The following is a 19,042-nucleotide window of genomic DNA, read 5'->3' on the forward strand; positions in this document are numbered from 1 at the left end:
ATAAAGAGGACAAAAGTGTGAGGCATCTGCCCTGACCTTAATTGGCCATTGGAACCCCATCCTCATGGGAGGGCAAATAAAATCAAACAGAGGAGGAAGACATGCATCCCCCTCCCCCAGCCTTTTTAGTACCCAAAACCAATTCCCCTGTGGCCAGACCATGCAAAAAGGAGAGGGGGCTGTGTTATTAGGCCCTTGGGACTCCATCCTTCATTTGAATATTTCAAATGGGAGGGGGTTTACATGCCCCCTCCCCATGACCTTTTCCCTTAGCCTTATTAGGCCCTGGAGACCCCATCCCCTGTGGGCCAATTGTTTTTATAGGGAAAGGGGCTGCATGGCCCCCTCTCTGAGCCTCATTAGGCCCTGGGCCTACATTTCACAGGGTCTAATGTATTTTAAAAGGCATGGGAACCATGTGGCCCCCCTCCCCAAACCCCATTAGACCCTGCGCAGCACACTCCCATGGGATTATGTGATATAAATAGGAGGTGGACATCTACTAGCTTTATTAAGCTCTAAGGGAACCCACTACCCAGTGCTGTTTTTTTAAAAGGGCTCACCTCCCTGAGCTATGTTAGGTCGAGACTCCTGATTTCATGGGGCATCTTTTTTAAATAGGTGGGTGGCCCAGTGCCCACTCAGGGCACCCACCATGAAAACATTGGGGGCCGCAGGGAGGGCTCCAGAGCCCCCACAACCCAAGCCGGCTTTACTCATTGCTCTTATATGCAGGAGAAAGATATTTATGCTGCCTCCTCCGGGCAGGAAAATATATCACAAGTCTGCTTCAAGCTTGCCGGAGCATTTCTAAAGCTCCCACCCTCTGGGAGCAGACTTGTGGTTCCTCTAGTTTAGCAGGAGGTAATTATAGTTAGGACATGGTTTCCACATGAAAAGCTTATTTTGTCTTGCCTAAATCTTTGGAGCTAGGTGACGAATCTTTATGAAATTTCCAAAAACCAGTGTCATAGTAAATCTTGTTGTGCATGGGAAGTTTCGGGGTGATCCGTTAAGCAGGGAGCGAGAAAGAGAGGGCTGAAAAAAGTGTGTTTTCCGATTTTAATTTCCATAGGATGCGTAGTTGAAACTACAGCCGGAACTGCTATATGGAATTACACCAAATATGGTAGAAAGATAGATGTTGTTACACAGATTGTGCTTTTTGTTATTTGCTATAAATCCATTGAGCAGTTCTTCAGAAATTTAGGTTGAAAATCATAGTGATATCTGTATTCAAGGATATTTAGCAGCGTCATCGCGGATGATTGCGAATGTGCCCACCAGCACGAATGCTGTAATTGACCTGCTGTAACCTGAACATCAAGTTGCAACCACCATTTTATCGATCGGTGAACGGTTTTGGGGCTTGAAATTCTGACCGCCATGTTTCAGAAATAGGGGTGGAAGTGACAAAAGTTATGTTTCCGAAATAGATTTATTTTAATCATGCACAATATTTGTGACAACGCTGTGACTGTCAGTGCAGCTCCTATTTTCCATCCCAAGGGAGTCGTGAGAATCTCAGCGACATCACGCATATTGGTGAAAATATATACAATATGTATGTATGTGTATATTACCAACTGGCGGTCGCCAGTAGGTAGTTATAGTTAGGACCTACTTTCCAAAGGAAATCCACAACATTCTATTTGGAATAACTTTGGCTCCAGTGGATGAATCTTTGCGAAATTCTCAAAGAAAACGGCCTGCTTAGTTCCGCTCATTCCCTGAAAGTTTGGGGGTGATTCGTCAAGTGGGGGCCGAGAAAAAAGTGGGGTCCCAAAATGTGTTTTCCCAATGCAATTTTTCATAGGGACCTTTAGCCAGGGCTACAACCCGAACGGCTGAACGGAATTACTCAAAATTTTGCAGAGAGGTAGAGTTCGGTTCGCAGATTGTGCTTTTTGTTAAATGGTGTAAATCCGTTTATTAGTTTCTGAGAAAATTAAAAGTAAATTCATAGCGATATCTAGTGACGAAGTACAGCACGCATACAGAAATCCATACAATTACGAGCATGAGCTGCATGCTGATTGGCTGTCAACTGTCTGTCAACACTCCAAACCAGGCAGCCATCTTGTTCATCGCTAAAACTGAGTCACCCGAAAACAGTAAAACAAAGTTGAAAAATAAGGAAAGGGGGCAGGGTAGAAACATCCTGACCCTCTAGGGGGTCGTACATGGATCTTTAGGCTCAATTTTTTTTTTTTTAAATAAAAAATCACAGGGTACGTGTATGGTACTTGTATGCGGTGGAAAACGGAAAAAAAAACTAGAAGTCTGTTTTATTCTTAATTAGCCCCCGAGGGGGGCAAATCCCGGGGCATTTTTTTCCATACTGGGGGGCTTGTAAGGCCTCCCGAGACCCGGGGAAAGCCATCTCCTTTTATTTTGAAGTATGTGGGGTGGCTCACGCCCCCCCCACAGCCCTGGGGACCGGCACCCCCTCGGGGCTTTTTTTAAAATATTTTTTTAAAAAAAGAATGTTTTCAGCTCCCCCTTCCTCTCCCCCATACACGTCCCTGGGACAGCCACCTCCCTGGGGCAGTAATATGTAAATATGTAAGTGCAGGTCCCCAGGGCTTTTTAATGTTGGGAGGGGTTCACACGGCCCCCTTCCTGGAGCCCTTGATGGCCCTGGGGACCACCCACCTCCTAGGGCCAGCTATTGCAGTGTCACGGGGTGCCTATATTTCTATGATAGTATGTAAAACTTTCTGGGTTTTTGTGTGCACCAGTTGTACTCTTGCATGCGCAGCCTCGTTTCCAAGCCCATGCTTCTTTCTTTTTCTTCATGTTCGCCAAGCAAAGCTGCCCTCATTTCAGGTATTAAATTAGCCGCTTTCGTTTCCCGGGTCGTGCGTGTCATCCGCTGCTATACTTTTGTAATATATTAATAAACATATTGTATCTATATTTATTTGAAATGTAGTGTCGAGGCGCCAAACGTTGATTACATACTCCGTCCACCACCATTTTAGTAGTTTTCCTCCATTAATTTTATTATATCTGTTACTTTCATTTTACCCTCCGCTTATCTTCTCTGTGATCGATGAGATTTCCTGTCACAGACACCACGGTGTTTGTCCTTGGCCTCTGATGTTATTAGACTTGGTCACACGTATACCTTAAAACTAAACTGAAGCACGTAAGCCACAGCCATTACAATGTGTTTTCGTCAACACAAAGACATTATTATGATTATGCGTTTATCATGCATGGTAAATGTTTACTAGTTGTTCAAGCATGCGTGACAAAGGCATGCGTGGTAAAGCCTCATGCGTGCTAATGGCTTTGTGGTGAAGATCACGCGTGGTTATGACCGCGTTGTAATGGCTGTTTCCCCCAGGACACTGCAGCAACCTGTTCTGGGCGTGGCGGACTCCAGGACACCAGGCGGAGAGCATGCAGCCCCTCTCATACAATACAGAAATCTTTGTGGGGTGATTGTTCCCGTGGTTTGAGGGGCTCATTGAGGCCCACACACTTAATTTTGTAGGGGGGTAATTTTGCATGGGAAAATGTCACAAGAGGTTTGTAAATGTGGTACACATTGTTTCATATTACTTAGATTTTATTACCATTTTGTAGTCTATCCAGAGAAAATACAACTCAGTACTTTTCAATCCTACTCTTGAACATCTTACTATAGTACTTCAACACTACGATTTTACGTGCGCAGTGTGCCTGGTACATTTCACTTATGTTATAGTGCCGCGTTCAAGTGGTATCTATCTTCTTTTTATTATACTCTGCCCTCTTTTTATACTTTTTTTCATACTTACTCCTCTTTTTGCATATTTGTCTTCCTCTTTATATTCTCTCTTGTCTTTCTTATTCACCACTGTTGCCATAGTTCTTACTGTCTTTTCATAGTACTCCCTCTCTCCTTATACGGTCAGTCTTCATTCATATTTGTCTCTTCTCCACATTTTTGTCTCTGTGTCTTTTTACATCCCTTCCTCTTTCTTCATATATACTCTTCTATTCTTATATTCTATGTTTCTTCTTATTGTCGCTGTTCTTTGCAGGTACTCCCTATTGTTTTCTCAACCTTTTCTTTATCTTCTCATACTCCTCTCTGTACTCACATTTCTCTTCTCTTTTCTTATTTATTATTTGCACTCTCTACTAATATTGCCGTCTTTTCTTATTGTCAGATTCCTCTCCTCATTTAACCCCTGTTCTTATACTCCCCCTGTTTTCATATTCTCCTCTCTCTTCTCTTACTTCTCCATGTCTCCTCATACTACTGAGTTTTTCTTATATTTCGTTTTGTCCTATACTCCTTCTCTCTGTGTTCATATTTCCTCTTTTTGTTCATGTTTCTTTTCTATTTTCATTTTCTGTCCTCTCTGTTTATACTTCATACATCTGTTCATATTGTTTGCTCTCTTCTCTTACTCCTCCTTGACTCCCTGCATACACTCTGCAGCACTTTCCTCATATTCTCCGTCTTTTAATACTGACCTCTCTCTTTATATTTGATTCTCTTGTCATACTTCTGCCTCTTTTGTCATACATTTTTCATTCTTCATGATCCTCCATCTGTTTATAGGCCTTCTTTTCTCCTCAGACTGTATCCTCTGTTCTTGTACACCCCTTTTTTCCTTATGCTCCACTTTTCCTCACATTGTCTGTTCTCTCTTCTGGTAGTGTTCTCTCTGTCCTTATACACACTGTCTTTTGCTAGTATTCTTTTTTTTGTTCTTATAGTTGCGCGTTTTTTCACATATTCCTTCTTTTTTCTTTAGAGTCTTTCTCTCTCTTCTTATAGTGCCCCCTATGTCCTCTTACTCTCTTTTTTTCTCCTTATACTCTTTCTTATCTCTATTTACATCCTTCTCTTCATACTCTCCCTTCCCTATTCATACTTTCCAGTTAATTCATACTTCCATTATCCCGCTATATTGCAGTGTTTGTTTATACTCCCCTTTTTCGTTATATTTTCCCTTGTTTCATACTCCTTCCTCTCTTGTTGTAAGTACTTTTATTTACATACGATTCAGAAAAGGGGGTGGTGATGAACAGAGTGTCTGAATTAAGCAGACCACTCTTACCCAGTCCAAAGATCAGGGCTTGATCCATCACCGTTATTTATTTCACTGCACCATCCCAGCTCAGAACCTGGCTATATGCAAATCAGTCTGTCCCTGGCCCAGTGCATCATGGGAACAGGGCAGACTAAACTACCAAGCCAATTCTTCACCAGAAAGGAGACAAGCTACCGGGGACCGGTTTCTGGCATTTCAGCCGTCTTCGGCCCGGCTTGCTTGAATCCTGATGGTGCAGTGAGAAAGGGACTCATGTCTGAGTATACCCTGCCACACCTATAGTGGCCAAAAACGATTCAGAAAAGGGGGTGGTGATGAACAGAGTGTCTGAATTAAGCAGACCACTCTTACCCAGTCCAAAGATCAGGGCTTGATCCATCACCGTTATTTATTTCACTGCACCATCCCAGCTCAGAACCTGGCTATATGCAAATCAGTCTGTCCCTGGCCCAGTGCATCATGGGAACAGGGCAGACTAAACTACCAAGCCAATTCTTCACCAGAAAGGAGACAAGCTACCGGGGACCGGTTTCTGGCATTTCAGCCGTCTTCGGCCCGGCTTGCTTGAATCCTGATGGTGCAGTGAGAAAGGGACTCATGTCTGAGTATACCCTGCCACACCTATAGTGGCCAAAAACGATTCAGAAAAGGGGGTGGTGATGAACAGAGTGTCTGAATTAAGCAGACCACTCTTACCCACTCCAAAGATCAGGGCTTGATCCATCACCGTTATTTATTTCACTGCACCATCCCAGCTCAGAACCTGGCTATATGCAAATCAGTCTGTCCCTGGCCCAGTGCATCATGGGAACATGGCAGACTAAACTACCAAGCCAATTCTTCACCAGAAAGGAGACAAGCTACCGGGGACCGGTTTCTGGCATTTCAGCCGTCTTCGGCCCGGCTTGCTTGAATCCTGATGGTGCAGTGAGAAAGGGACTCATGTCTGAGTATACCCTGCCACACCTATAGTGGCCAAAAACGATTCAGAAAAGGAGGTGGTGATGAACAGAGTGTCTGAATTAAGCAGACCACTCTTACCCAGTCCAAAGATCAGGGCTTGATCCATCACCGTTATTTATTTCACTGCACCATCCCAGCTCAGAACCTGGCTATATGCAAATCAGTCTGTCCCTGGCCCAGTGCATCATGGGAACAGGGCAGACTAAACTACCAAGCCAATTCTTCACCAGAAAGGAGACAAGCTACCGGGGACCTGTTTCTGGCATTTCAGCCGTCTTCGGCCCGGCTTGCTTGAATCCTGATGGTGCAGTGAGAAAGGGACTCATGTCTGAGTATACCCTGCCACACCTATAGTGGCCAAAAACGATTCAGAAAAGGGGGTGGTGATGAACAGAGTGTCTGAATTAAGCAGACCACTCTTACCCAGTCCAAAGATCAGGGCTTGATCCATCACCGTTATTTATTTCACTGCACCATCCCAGCTCAGAACCTGGCTATATGCAAATCAGTCTGTCCCTGGCCCAGTGCATCATGGGAACAGGGCAGACTAAACTACCAAGCCAATTCTTCACCAGAAAGGAGACAAGCTACCGGGGACCGGTTTCTGGCATTTCAGCCGTCTTCGGCCCGGCTTGCTTGAATCCTGATGGTGCAGTGAGAAAGGGACTCATGTCTGAGTATACCCTGCCACACCTATAGTGGCCAAAAACGATTCAGAAAAGGGGGTGGTGATGAACAGAGTGTCTGAATTAAGCAGACCACTCTTACCCAGTCCAAAGATCAGGGCTTGATCCATCACCGTTATTTATTTCACTGCACCATCCCAGCTCAGAACCTGGCTATATGCAAATCAGTCTGTCCCTGGCCCAGTGCATCATGGGAACAGGGCAGACTAAACTACCAAGCCAATTCTTCACCAGAAAGGAGACAAGCTACCTACATAGTCCCAGGTTTGTCCTCATAATCCTCCCTCTGTTCTTATAAGTAATATTATAGAATATTTCATATATTTATTTTTGTAATGTTATATATTTTTTTTATAATAGATTCTGTTTTATGATACTGAAAAAACTATATCATGCCTACGAAATGTCAAAAGATAAAACAACGAAAGAAAGGTGTTTATTTGAAGAGAATTTATCCACAAGATTTACATGAAGAACCATGTGTTAACAAAAAGAAAAAAGTCCTGGTAAGAGAAGGAACACTTTTCTGAGAAAAATATTAAATACTAAGAGTAGTGTGCACAAAGTGAAAAATGGTATCAGTGTATCTGCAACAAAAAAGAAAAAGAATGAATAACGAGAACAATCATGCAAAGTCAACTGCAGAAAAAATTGTTTATAGTAAATGGAGGAAAAACCAATTTATGGAAATTAGGAAAAAAATGTTTTATACTAGAGTTGTGTTAAATTTAAATAAAGAAATTAAGGGATGTTAAAAAAACAGCATTTCATAAGAAGAAGAAAGGTATAGAAAATGTAGTAGAGAAATCTTTCGAATTGAAAACAAAATAATTTTTTTTAGTAATCAATAGAAGTCGATCACTAGATAAGCCAATCCATTTAATGAAGGCCAAAAGTAAGTGGAGAGGAGTAATTAACAGAAGTAATTTTTGTGTGGCTTTTTTTGGGTTAATGGCAACATAGTTTAAGTTCTGAGCCTTTTTTTTAATGAAGAAAGTTATCTTCAGAGTAATGATTTGTTGCATGCAGTTGACACTAGTGGTCGTGCTTATGAGGTTAGAAATGGTTGTCCTATTGAGAAAGAGAACATTGGGGCATATTACCAAGCAATAGCGATAATTATCGCTATTGCTTGGTTAGAGACAAAAATTTACCGCTGAGCTGCGGCAATTTTTACCGCAAATAAACCTTGGTATTACCAAGGTTTATCGCAAATGCGATAAAAATCACCGAAATGCATGAATATCGCTAAAAAGTCAGCGATATTCATGCATTACCGAGCTAATGCTCTTAGCCATGTTATCCACCTCCCATTGGATAACATGGCTGAGAACTGCTCAGGGCAGGTGTTAGCTTTTGGAGATATTCGCGCTTAGCGCGAATATCTCCAAAAGTTGATAATAGGAGATAGCGATGTTAGCGACTGTTTTCAGTCGCTAACATCTTGGCACGCCCACTTTGCATGTCATTAGTGATAAATATCACTGACATGCAAAGTGGAGCCCAAGATGGTCGCTATCTCCTACTAGCTGTCGCTAACTGGTGTTAGCGACAGCTAGGTAATAGGGAGATAATTTTATCCCCCTTGATAATATGCCCCATTGTTCCTAGAAATGCAGAAGAGGTGTTAGCTGATGAAGTTTTAGGGAGAGGTCATAAAACTCCAGTGTACACTTGGAATTGTAGTAGTATTTGTAGTGTACGGCAAGAATCTATTGATTTTTATGCAATTTCTTACGTAACTATACTAAGAAAAGTGTTAAACAAAAGACTAAGATGTTGTAAGGACAAGACCCTTGCAGAGTGACAGAAAATACTAGTTTGCAAGGTCATTCTCTGGCTTGTGTTTCTAAAAAAGTATGTCAAAGTGTTTTTCACCATTTCAGGATGTTAGCAGTACATCATTCTGAAATGAGGAAATTAGTCAGAAGATTGTATTATGCAAAAAGTCCAGCTCTACTGTTAAAAAAGATGAACAGTGCTCTTTTGCATGGATCTGTATCAAATGTAAAGAACGTTTGTGATGAAATTGAGGTTAGTTATTTTGGTCCTGAGGAAGACAGTGCAGAAATTGAGATATTAATAGCAGGAAATGTAGAAGAGAATGTACAACATGGTAGTACAGAAAATTTCGAGCAAGAAATTACAAAGGTTAAGGTGAATTCAGGTGAAAGGCCAAATTATTGTTGTGTCTGTTTTCGACGAACTCATTATAAAAATCAGACCAGGACTGTTGATTTGTATTTAAAAAGTAAAAAGAAAAATAATAATGAGTGGAAGGATTTTGCAACTTATTTGTTGGTAGAGAATTGTTTTAATTTGGGTTCTAATCAGCTTATTTGTAAATATTGTTATAACAAATTGGATGAGAAAAAAATGCCTGCTAGAGCTGTGCATAATAATCCTGAGTTGGTAAATATTCCTTCTGAACTGATGGATTCAAATACCTACGAGTCTATTCTTATTCAATGTGTGCATCCATTTCAGGCTGTTGTTCGTATGGAGCCTAAGACAGGAAAATTGCCTCCTTCTGATTTACAGAGAGGATTAAAGGGAACAGTTGTATATTTGCCTCTAGATTTAAAGAAAATATTGGAACAATTGGTGTAGAAAATGTAGAGGATAAACCTTTAGTTATTCTTGTTAATGGCGTTCCTACTAAGAGTAAGAATATCTGGCAAGAATTAGCGGATGTTAGGAAAGTGAAAAAGGCAACATTGTACCTGGTAAAAAATAAACAATATTACAGAATTGTGTATGTGAGAGAAGAAGAAATACCTGTAGAAGAAGATAGTGACTTGCCATCTGGACAAATTGAAAAGGTGGATGTGTCCAGAACTGAAGAAATCTACGAACATTACAGTGTTCATCTACTGCATTCTAAAGAAGTGATGGGAAATACTATACAGTTATTACAATGGAAAGAAGCAAAAGGAAGTCCCATTAGTGTATGGGAAAAAAGCTTGGAAGCTCGTTGTTTCCCTCAGTTGTTTCCCAAAGGAAAAGGAGGATGATTTGATGACCAATCTGTGCAGATTCCTGCATCTGAATACCGGACATCAAGATTATATGCAGAAGATCCAAGATTTCGACAATGTATTCCGTATTTGTTTCATCTTTTGTTTGAGAGTGATTTGTCTGGACTTTCTTATGCAGTAAACCATATATTGAAAACAGATGTACATCTGCAACATCTTTCGACAAAGGAATTTATGGATAAAGTACTGCAGAAAGATAATGTTTTGGAATCTCAGCTGATTAATCTCATGGCATGTCAGCATGGTACTAATGAGTACTGGTACCGTCGTCATGGAGAACTGAAATTTATGCTAAGGAACTTAGGAACTCCTACCTGGTTCCTTACTCTAAGCTGTCTGAATATGCTTGGGATGATTTACTTCAATTTCTTCGAGAGGCAAATCCAAATATACTAAATAGTGAATACAAGACACCTGGAGAATTGTGCTCTTTGGATCCAGTTAATGTATGCAGGTATTTCAATCATAGATTTGAAGCTATGATGTCTTTTATCACCAATAAAAAAGCTCCTCCTCTTGGAGAGGTTCTGGACTTCTTTTGGAAAAAGGGGTATCAAGCAAGAGGTGCTCCTCACATACACATGCTAATATGGATCAAAGATGCTCCCACATTTGGAACAGACTCAGATGATACTGTGTCGTCTTTTTTCGAAGAATATGCTACATGTGATATACCCAAAAGTACACAAGATAAGGACTTACGACTACAAGTCTTACGATTCCAAAGCCATCGTTGTGTCAAAAGTACAAATCTAAGGACAAATTCTACACCAAACGCCACTTTGGATTTCCACGTCCAGTAATATCGAACGAAGAGTGAACAGTTTTATGTCATCTTTGTGACATACTATCACAAGAAAGTCTCCAAAAATACCTACAACTTAAGAAGAAATGAAGAGTCAAAATACATTAATGACTATAACCCAGTAATTTTGTCCATGTGGAATGCTAATATGGATATTCAATATGTTGCTGACAATTCCATTGCTGTTGCTCGATATGTAACATCGTACATAACAAAATCAGAAAAGACGGAATTGAAGGAAATGTGGGAAGAGATTTCCCACGAGAAGAGTCTAAGTAAGAAATGATTTACTTACAGTTTGAAGATTGGAGCGTGTGAATGCTCGGATCGCTTAGTCTCCGACTAAGTCACTAAGGGCCAGATGTAGGTAATTCCTATTTACCTACTCTTAAATACCGAATCATACTGATTCGGTATTTAAGAGTAGGTAAATAGGAAGGGGGCAGATGTAGGTAATTCTTATTTTAGAATTACCGAATCAGTATGATTCGGTATTTACAGTTTCAGTAAATACCGAATCAGTATTTCCTATTGATTCCTATGGGCCTTGAAGCCCATAGGAATCAATGGGAAATACCGATTCAGTATTTACCGAATAGGTAAATACCGAATCCTGCAAGGGTGAACGGGGTGAACTTTGAAACCCTGTAGCACGCCAATTCCAGGCTTGTGTGCCATGTGGCACACATACATGCTTTAAGGGCATGTCTTTGTGTCACATGGCACAGGTGTACATGCACAGATGTGCATGTACACCTGAATTCAGTATTTTACCACCCAATTGTATTGGGTGATAAAATACAGAATTCTGAAGGCCTGCAGCACTGTTAACAGTGCTACCTACATCTGGGATTTACTGAATCGGTAAAATTACCGATTCGGTATTTTACAGAATCGGTAAATTTACCGAATCGGTAAATTTAACGATTCTGTAAAATAATGTCCCCTACATCTCAAAAACCAATTACCGGTCGGTAACAGCCGAAATTGGCCGTTACCGACTGGTAATTGGCGACCTACATCTGGCCCTTAGTCTATACTCCAAATCTAGAAGAATCATTTGGGTGAGTCTAAGTCTTGCTGCAACATGAAACTGAGTTCTTAAATCTGTACAAGAAATTGAATATTTAGCTGAAAAAGAGCCAAAAAGTACAGATATTTTGAAAACAAATATGTTGGATACACATTATCAAAATAGAAGTAATCATCTTGAAAACATTTGTCTCTATGAAGAGCTGCAAAACTATATTTTTAAACGGAATATTATAGAAAACATCAATAATGGTATATATGCCGTGATTCGTTTTGAAGGATGTCTGGTGAAACAAAGAAAAGGACATTTGATTAATCACCGTAAACTAAGTTGCGAAACACCTGACAAAAGGAAGTTTTACTATTTAGCTCTTTTGCAACTTTTCAAGCCATGGCCTTCAGAATTGGAATTACTTGGAGATTTTGAGAGATTTGAAGATTCCTTCAATGCAACTAAAGATACTATATGAATGTCCTGTTTTTGCTAACCATGTGAAAATGTTGAATGACGAAATTGAGCAAGAAGCTAGAATTGCAGCTGAGATTGCTAGAGACAGTTCTCAAGAGAGTTAAACTTCTGCTCCGTTGAGTCAGGACCCACTAGGAGAACCAATTGTTCAAAATGAAGCAGCAACTGCTATGAAAGAGGTAGAAACAGCAATGTATCAAGGTCAAGAAGATAATACACTTAGGACACTTGGAAGAACAACTAAATCTTGAGCAGAAAGAAATATATGAGCAAGTGAGAGAACAGATTGACCATGGATTACTTTATGAGAAGAAAGAGTGCTCATGCTCATCATTTGAATCTATCTGAATATATGTGAGTGGAAAGCTGGAACAGGCAAAAGTTTTTTAATTAAAGTAATCACAACTTTTCTACAGCAAACAATTGAGTCGCATTTGTCTTGTGTTGTCACTGCTCCAACTGGAGTAGCAGCCCACAATATTAAAGGAATTACTTTACATTGTTTATTAATGCTACCAGTAGAGCATGAAAACAAATTACAATACCACAAGCTATCTGGAGTACCTTGTTGTGAAGTTTCAAGAGTCTTGAGGAAAATTTTACTTCTCATTATTGATGAGGTTAGCATTGTATCAAACTTAATGCTTGCTTTTATGCATTTAAGAATGCAGCAAATTCTTAGAACAGAGTATGACGTATTATTCCGAGGAAAACACGTCATAGTTTTTGGAGATCTTCAACAACTTACTCCTGTAAAAGGACAACCAGCGTTTAAAACACTGCCGCATGAAGATACCAGAACGTCTTTGGGGAGAATTGGAAATGTAAACATTTGGTCATATTTTGAGTATAAGGAACTTATTACAAATATGCGACAGGCAAATTATGCTGATTATGGAACTATTCTTCAAGGTATAAGAATTGGAAACATGACTGAACATGGCAAACAAGCTTTACAGAGACGGTTACTTTCCAATTTGCTTCCAAAGGAAAATATTGTCCCACAGAAAATATACATGAGAATTGCAGAAAACAAATCTGTAATCTGCTTAATGCCAACACTATGTGAATGTTCTTTATCCAATGAAGAAAAGTTAAAGTTGGAAAATTAAGAAATTATAAAATTGGAAGCTATTGTTGAAATAGAGCATGAAGGAATCACTATTATTTTGACTGAAAAGTTGAAGAAGAAATTGGATTCTTTAGAGAAATCAATTAGGAAAATCAAATTTGATGAAATTGCTGAAGTACAACAATTTAATCATTGTTCATCTCAGTTTTTGCTTGTAAAAGATTTGTATGTATGCAGAAAACAGTTTCCTATTTGTTTGGCATATGCGGTGACCATTTATAAATCTCAAGGTTTAAGTGTAGATAGTGCTTTAGTGAATATTGGAAGTACCGTTTTTAAAGAGGGTATGGCATATGCTGTTTTGTCTCGAGTCAGAACTTTATCTGGATTGTACTTGATTGATTTTGATGAGACAAAGGTTAGTGCAGACGCAAATTGTGTGAAAGAGTATAATAGATCAGAAGAGAATATGCACCCAATTTAGGTCAATATCCAGTATTTGAAAAGCGTGTGGTAGGTAGAAAAAGAAGATATGTGAATATCTGTAGTAAAACTGTAGAGAAAGAAAAAAAAAACAAGATGAAGTTGTGCCTGCAAGCAAAAAGAAAATGGACAGTGTTGAAGAGAATGTTGGTTTGAAAATAGTTGTGGTGTCAACTGCTATGCTAATATAGTTGTTAATGTTGTTTTTATTCTTGAAAGTTCGCAGCAGCAAATTGTTGAAAATCGGGACGAAAAATTCTGTTCATTGTTGTATTCTGTTTATGAGAAATGTAGTAGTAATAAAAGTAAAATACAAAGCGTTTCTGATATTCAAAATATTTTGGACATATGTTCTGGCTCTAGTCAATTTACGAAGAATATTCAGCAAGATTGTCAGAAATTTTTTATGTTTATGCTTGGTGTACTGGAAGATGAAGGTATAGATCTTGAAAACCTTTTTGACCTTTCTTATAAATGGCAACTTGACTGTCAAAATTGTTTGTTTACATGTAGCACTAACATAGACACTGATTAGAGGAGCAAGTCAAAACATGGAGTGTAGCCAATGTAAATCAGAAATGTCATCAACATTATTTTTACAAAGATATGGACAGTATGTAATTTTAATGCTGCAACGTTGTAGAGCTGATGGAAAAAAATTGGAAACTTTAATTAAAAATGTTGTACCTGGTCAAGTTTCAATATCAGGAAGAACTTTTGTAGCTGTTGCAATTATTTTTCATGATGGACCTTCTACAATATCTGGACATTGCACTGTTTATTTAAAATGTCTGAAAGGTTGCATACATTGTAATGGTAGTCAATTAGTTTTTAGGCTACATTACCAAATTCTTACCTAATATTTGTAAAGCCAAACTTTTAAGATCAAAATGTGGCCGTTCAGGATTACTGCTGTTAAGGTATGGTGTTGTAGATATTTTGTATGTGAGGGTGAGGAGCTTGAAGGTGATCCTCTTGTTGATATTGAGGCAGTGTAGGTGTATCAGTTGGTGAGTGATGTGGCTGCAGCAGCAGACAATGTTAATCACTCAGGTGGAGGTCTTTTGGATTTGTTGTAGTTGTTGTAGGTGTTTGGCTGGAATTCCTGTGCACAGTGTTTTGCCAAAGTGTAGTCTGCTGCTGATGTGGGACTGTGACACTTTTCTTCTTCTTTTGGTTAGGATCCACTTGCAAATGCTGCAGAGCATGTGGAGGGTGTAATAGCAGTACATAGAGAGGGAGGAGTTGAGGACATGGTTGGTAGGTGTTGGTACTGTCAACAGTGTAGTCAGCTAGCAGGAGTCGTCCGAGGCTGAGGGGGTGGATCTGAGGATGAGTATCTTCATTTTCTGCGAGTTCATGTTTAGCGAGCTGCTCTTTATGTAGTTGGTGACGTCCTTCATTGTGTCGTGGAGGTTGCTTTTGGTGGTATGTGGATTCTTGGTGAGGAAGAGGATGAGCTGGGTGTTGTTGGCGTAGGAGATGTTGTTGAGGTTGTGATGGTGGGCTACTTGTGTGAGGGTGGCCATGTAGATGTTGAATAGCGTCGGGTTGAGGGATGAGCACTGGGGGATGGAGCAAATGATGTTGGTGGTTTTGGATCTGAAGGCTGGGAGGCAGATGCTCAGGATTACTATTTAACAATTTCCAAAGTAAGAATTTGACGCACACTATTTGGCCGTGTGGAAAAGTATGTGAAAGCAATACAAAGTATTTGTTGTATGTTTTGTCAGCATATTTTTGTAAGTAACATTATTTACAGTGTATGAAAATTAATCATAATGTTTTGTTATTTTATGATTGTTTGAGATGTGTCATATTTACGTAAGAAATTGCTCTTAGAAAAAAACATTTAAGATATGTTTTATTTCTATTTTTTAGATTGTTATTGAGAATGTTGAATAAGTTTTATTAAGATAATCTATATATTATCTTTTTTTTGCCCGCTGTTATGTGATGAGTACTATTGAAGTCACTGTTTCTAGGGAAATTCAATATATTCTGAGAACAGCAAAAAAGGCACATGTAATACTTTCCAAATTATTTTGTGTTGCAAAAGATATATTGTAACTGTATTTTTTGTGTCTTCCACAGATGGTAATTTTATAATATATAATTTTTTTATTATTTATTATGCTTGAGGTTAGTGCAATTAACTGTTAAAAATGGTCGGTGGAATGTGCTTCAACCGAGCTAAAGTAACAAAAAATGGATGGAGAACATAAGTGTGTAAAGATGGTTTGTATCTTTTAAAGATATTTAAAAAAAATTACATACTGAGTCTACCTGTCAGAACCCCTAATCAATCAGTTGATACGATAATGACTTATCTAAACCCTGGCGCAGGAGAGATGAAGAATCCGCAAGGAAACATACTTGGAGTGCTTTAGTACAACAGATTAATTCTAAGATGGCCACCTCGCGGTGGTCCCATGATGCACTGGGCCAGGGACAGACTGATTTGCATATAGCCAGGTTCTGAGCTGGGATGGGGCAGTGAGATAAATAACGGTGATGGATCAAGCCCTGATCTTTGGACTGGGTAAGAGTGATCTGCTCAATTCAGACACTCTGTTCATCACCACCCCCCTTTTCTGAATCGTTTTTGGCCACTATAGGTGTGGCAGGGTATACTCAGACATGAGTCCCTTTCTCACTGCTCCATCAGGATTCAAGCAAGCCGGGCCGAAGACGGCTGAAATGCCAGAAACCGGTCCCCGGTAGCTTGTCTCCTTTCTGGTGAAGAATTGGCTTGGTAGTTTAGTCTGCCCTGTTCCCATGATGCACTGGGCCAGGGACAGACTGATTTGCATATAGCCAGGTTCTGAGCTGGGATGGGGCAGTGAGATAAATAACGGTGATGGATCAAGCCCTGATCTTTGGACTGGGTAAGAGTGATCTGCTCAATTCAGACACTCTGTTCATCACCACCCCCTTTTTCTGAATCGTTTTTGGCCACTATAGGTGTGGCAGGGTATACTCAGACATGAGTCCCTTTCTCACTGCTCCATCAGGATTGAAGCAAGCCGGGCCGAAGACGGCTGAAATGCCAGAAACCGGTCCCCGGTAGCTTGTCTCCTTTCTGGTGAAGAATTGGCTTGGTAGTCTAGTCTGCCCTGTTCCCTTGATGCACTGGGCCAGGGACAGACTGATTTGCATATAGCCAGGTTCTGAGCTGGGATGGGGCAGTGAGATAAATAACGGTGATGGATCAAGCCCTGATCTTTGGACTGGGTAAGAGTGATCTGCTCAATTCAGACACTCTGTTCATCACCACCCCCTTTTCTGAATCGTTTTTGGCCACTATAGGTGTGGCAGGGTATACTCAGACATGAGTCCCTTTCTCACTGCTCCTTCAGGATTCAAGCAAGCCGTGCCGAAGACGGCTGAATTGCCAGAAACCGGTCCCCGGTAGCTTGTCTCCTTTCTGGTGAAGAATTGGCTTGGTAGTTTAGTCTGCCCTGTTCCCATTATGCACTGGGCCAGGGACAGACTGATTTGCATATAGCCAGGTTCTGAGCTGGGATGGGGCAGTGAGATAAATAACGGTGATGGATCAAGCCCTGATCTTTGGACTGGGTAAGAGTGATCTGCTCAATTCAGACACTCTGTTCATCACCACCCCCTTTTCTGAATCGTTTTTGGCCACTATAGGTGTGGCAGGGTATACTCAGACATGAGTCCCTTTCTCACTGCTCCATCAGGATTCAAGCAAGCCGGTCCGAAGACGGCTGAAATGCCAGAAACCGGTCCCCGGTAGCTTGTCTCCTTTCTGGTGACGAATTGGCTTGGTAGTTTAGTCTGCCCTGTTCCCATGATGCACTGGGCCAGGGACAGACTGATTTGCATATAGCCAAGTTCTGAGCTGGGATGGGGCAGTGAGATAAATAACGGTGATGGATCAAGCCCTGATCTTTGGACTGGGTAAGAGTGATCTGCTCAATTCAGACACTCTGTTCATCACCACCCCCTTTTCTGAATCGTTTTTGGCCACTATAGGTGTGGCAGGGTATACTCAGACATGAGTCCCTTTCTCACTGCTCCATCAGGATTCAAGCAAGCTGGGCCGAAGACGGCTGAAATGCCAGAAACCGGTCCCCGGTAGCTTGTCTCCTTTCTGGTGAAGAATTGGCTTGGTAGTTTAGTCTGCCCTGTTCCCATGATGCACTGGGCCAGGGACAGACTGATTTGCATATAGCCAGGTTCTGAGCTGGGATGGGGCAGTGAGATAAATAACGGTGATGGATCAAGCCCTGATCTTTGGACTGGGTAAGAGTGATCTGCTCAATTCAGACACTCTGTTCATCACCACCCCCTTTTCTGAATCGCATCACGAAAGTGACGCAACAGATGTGTAAAAGAGGCACAAGGGCGTTGTAAATCCGTTCCTAACACATACAAATTCAACCAGGTAGTTTCACTAGCAGTGCAAATTGGAGACTGGTAACATATTTATATGGATATGTTACATTCAAAGTGCTTCGGAAGTACTACACTATACTATAAATACCTTATAGATTTATGCTGTAGCACTTCCTTATAGTTCTGCAGTTTCACATCCACCATAAATTAGTATTGTATTCATTCATTCATTTATGAACTACACATTCCTTCTGACAAAGTTTTACACACCAACATTGAAATATACTTCTTTCTATGAGCAGTGTAGGTAGTTCTAAAAATAACAGTTTTTTTGTGTTTTTAGTTTTAGTTTTTTTTTAACAAGTTTTTTTTTAAACTAAAAAAATAGAACAGGAACCCAAAAAGTGTCCAACATGAACAAAATGGAATGTGAAAAAAAAGTAATGACGATGACAACGATGCTCACGCTTCCTGCGTTTTATGAGGTCGATGGACTTTTCGCCGTAACATAAAAGTTTGTCACAATAAATGGAGAAGATTTTAACTTCACTAAAATCATGTTCAATCTGTGGTTGTAGACTGCTTTCCACAGGTGGTGCACTTGATGTACTTGCTACAGCAGCAGGTGGGTCCTCTTGCGACCTCCGTGTTGCAGCTCTTTCAAAATTGTTGGGGTGCAAGGTCTTCACATGCCGCACCATACTTGCAGTGCCAAATGAATATTTATTTGCAGGATTGCCCCTGGAAATTGTAGTTTGGCAAATTTTACACGTCACAAGAGGTGCATTGACCTTTTTTCCCCTTCAGTAAATTCTTCATCAGAGGAGTGGCTAAAAGATGAGTCCATAGGTGTTGTCTTCGTTCTAATTTGACAGGCTTCAGAGAAGAGATAATTCTACTTAGAAAGTCAAAATAGAATGATTTAAATAGGAGGGGTCTTTCAAGAGTTGGAGTAGGAAGTGTTATGAAGCAATCTAATCTCTTCTTTTTAAGTGAGATGGCTTTGCGTACGCTTAGGGTGCGTTTACTGTGCTCTCACGATGCGAGTGTGAATGACGTACTTCTGCGATTTGCA

Source organism: Lissotriton vulgaris, chromosome 7 (assembly GCF_964263255.1).
Source record: "Lissotriton vulgaris chromosome 7, aLisVul1.2, whole genome shotgun sequence".
Taxonomy (NCBI): domain Eukaryota; kingdom Metazoa; phylum Chordata; class Amphibia; order Caudata; family Salamandridae; genus Lissotriton; species Lissotriton vulgaris.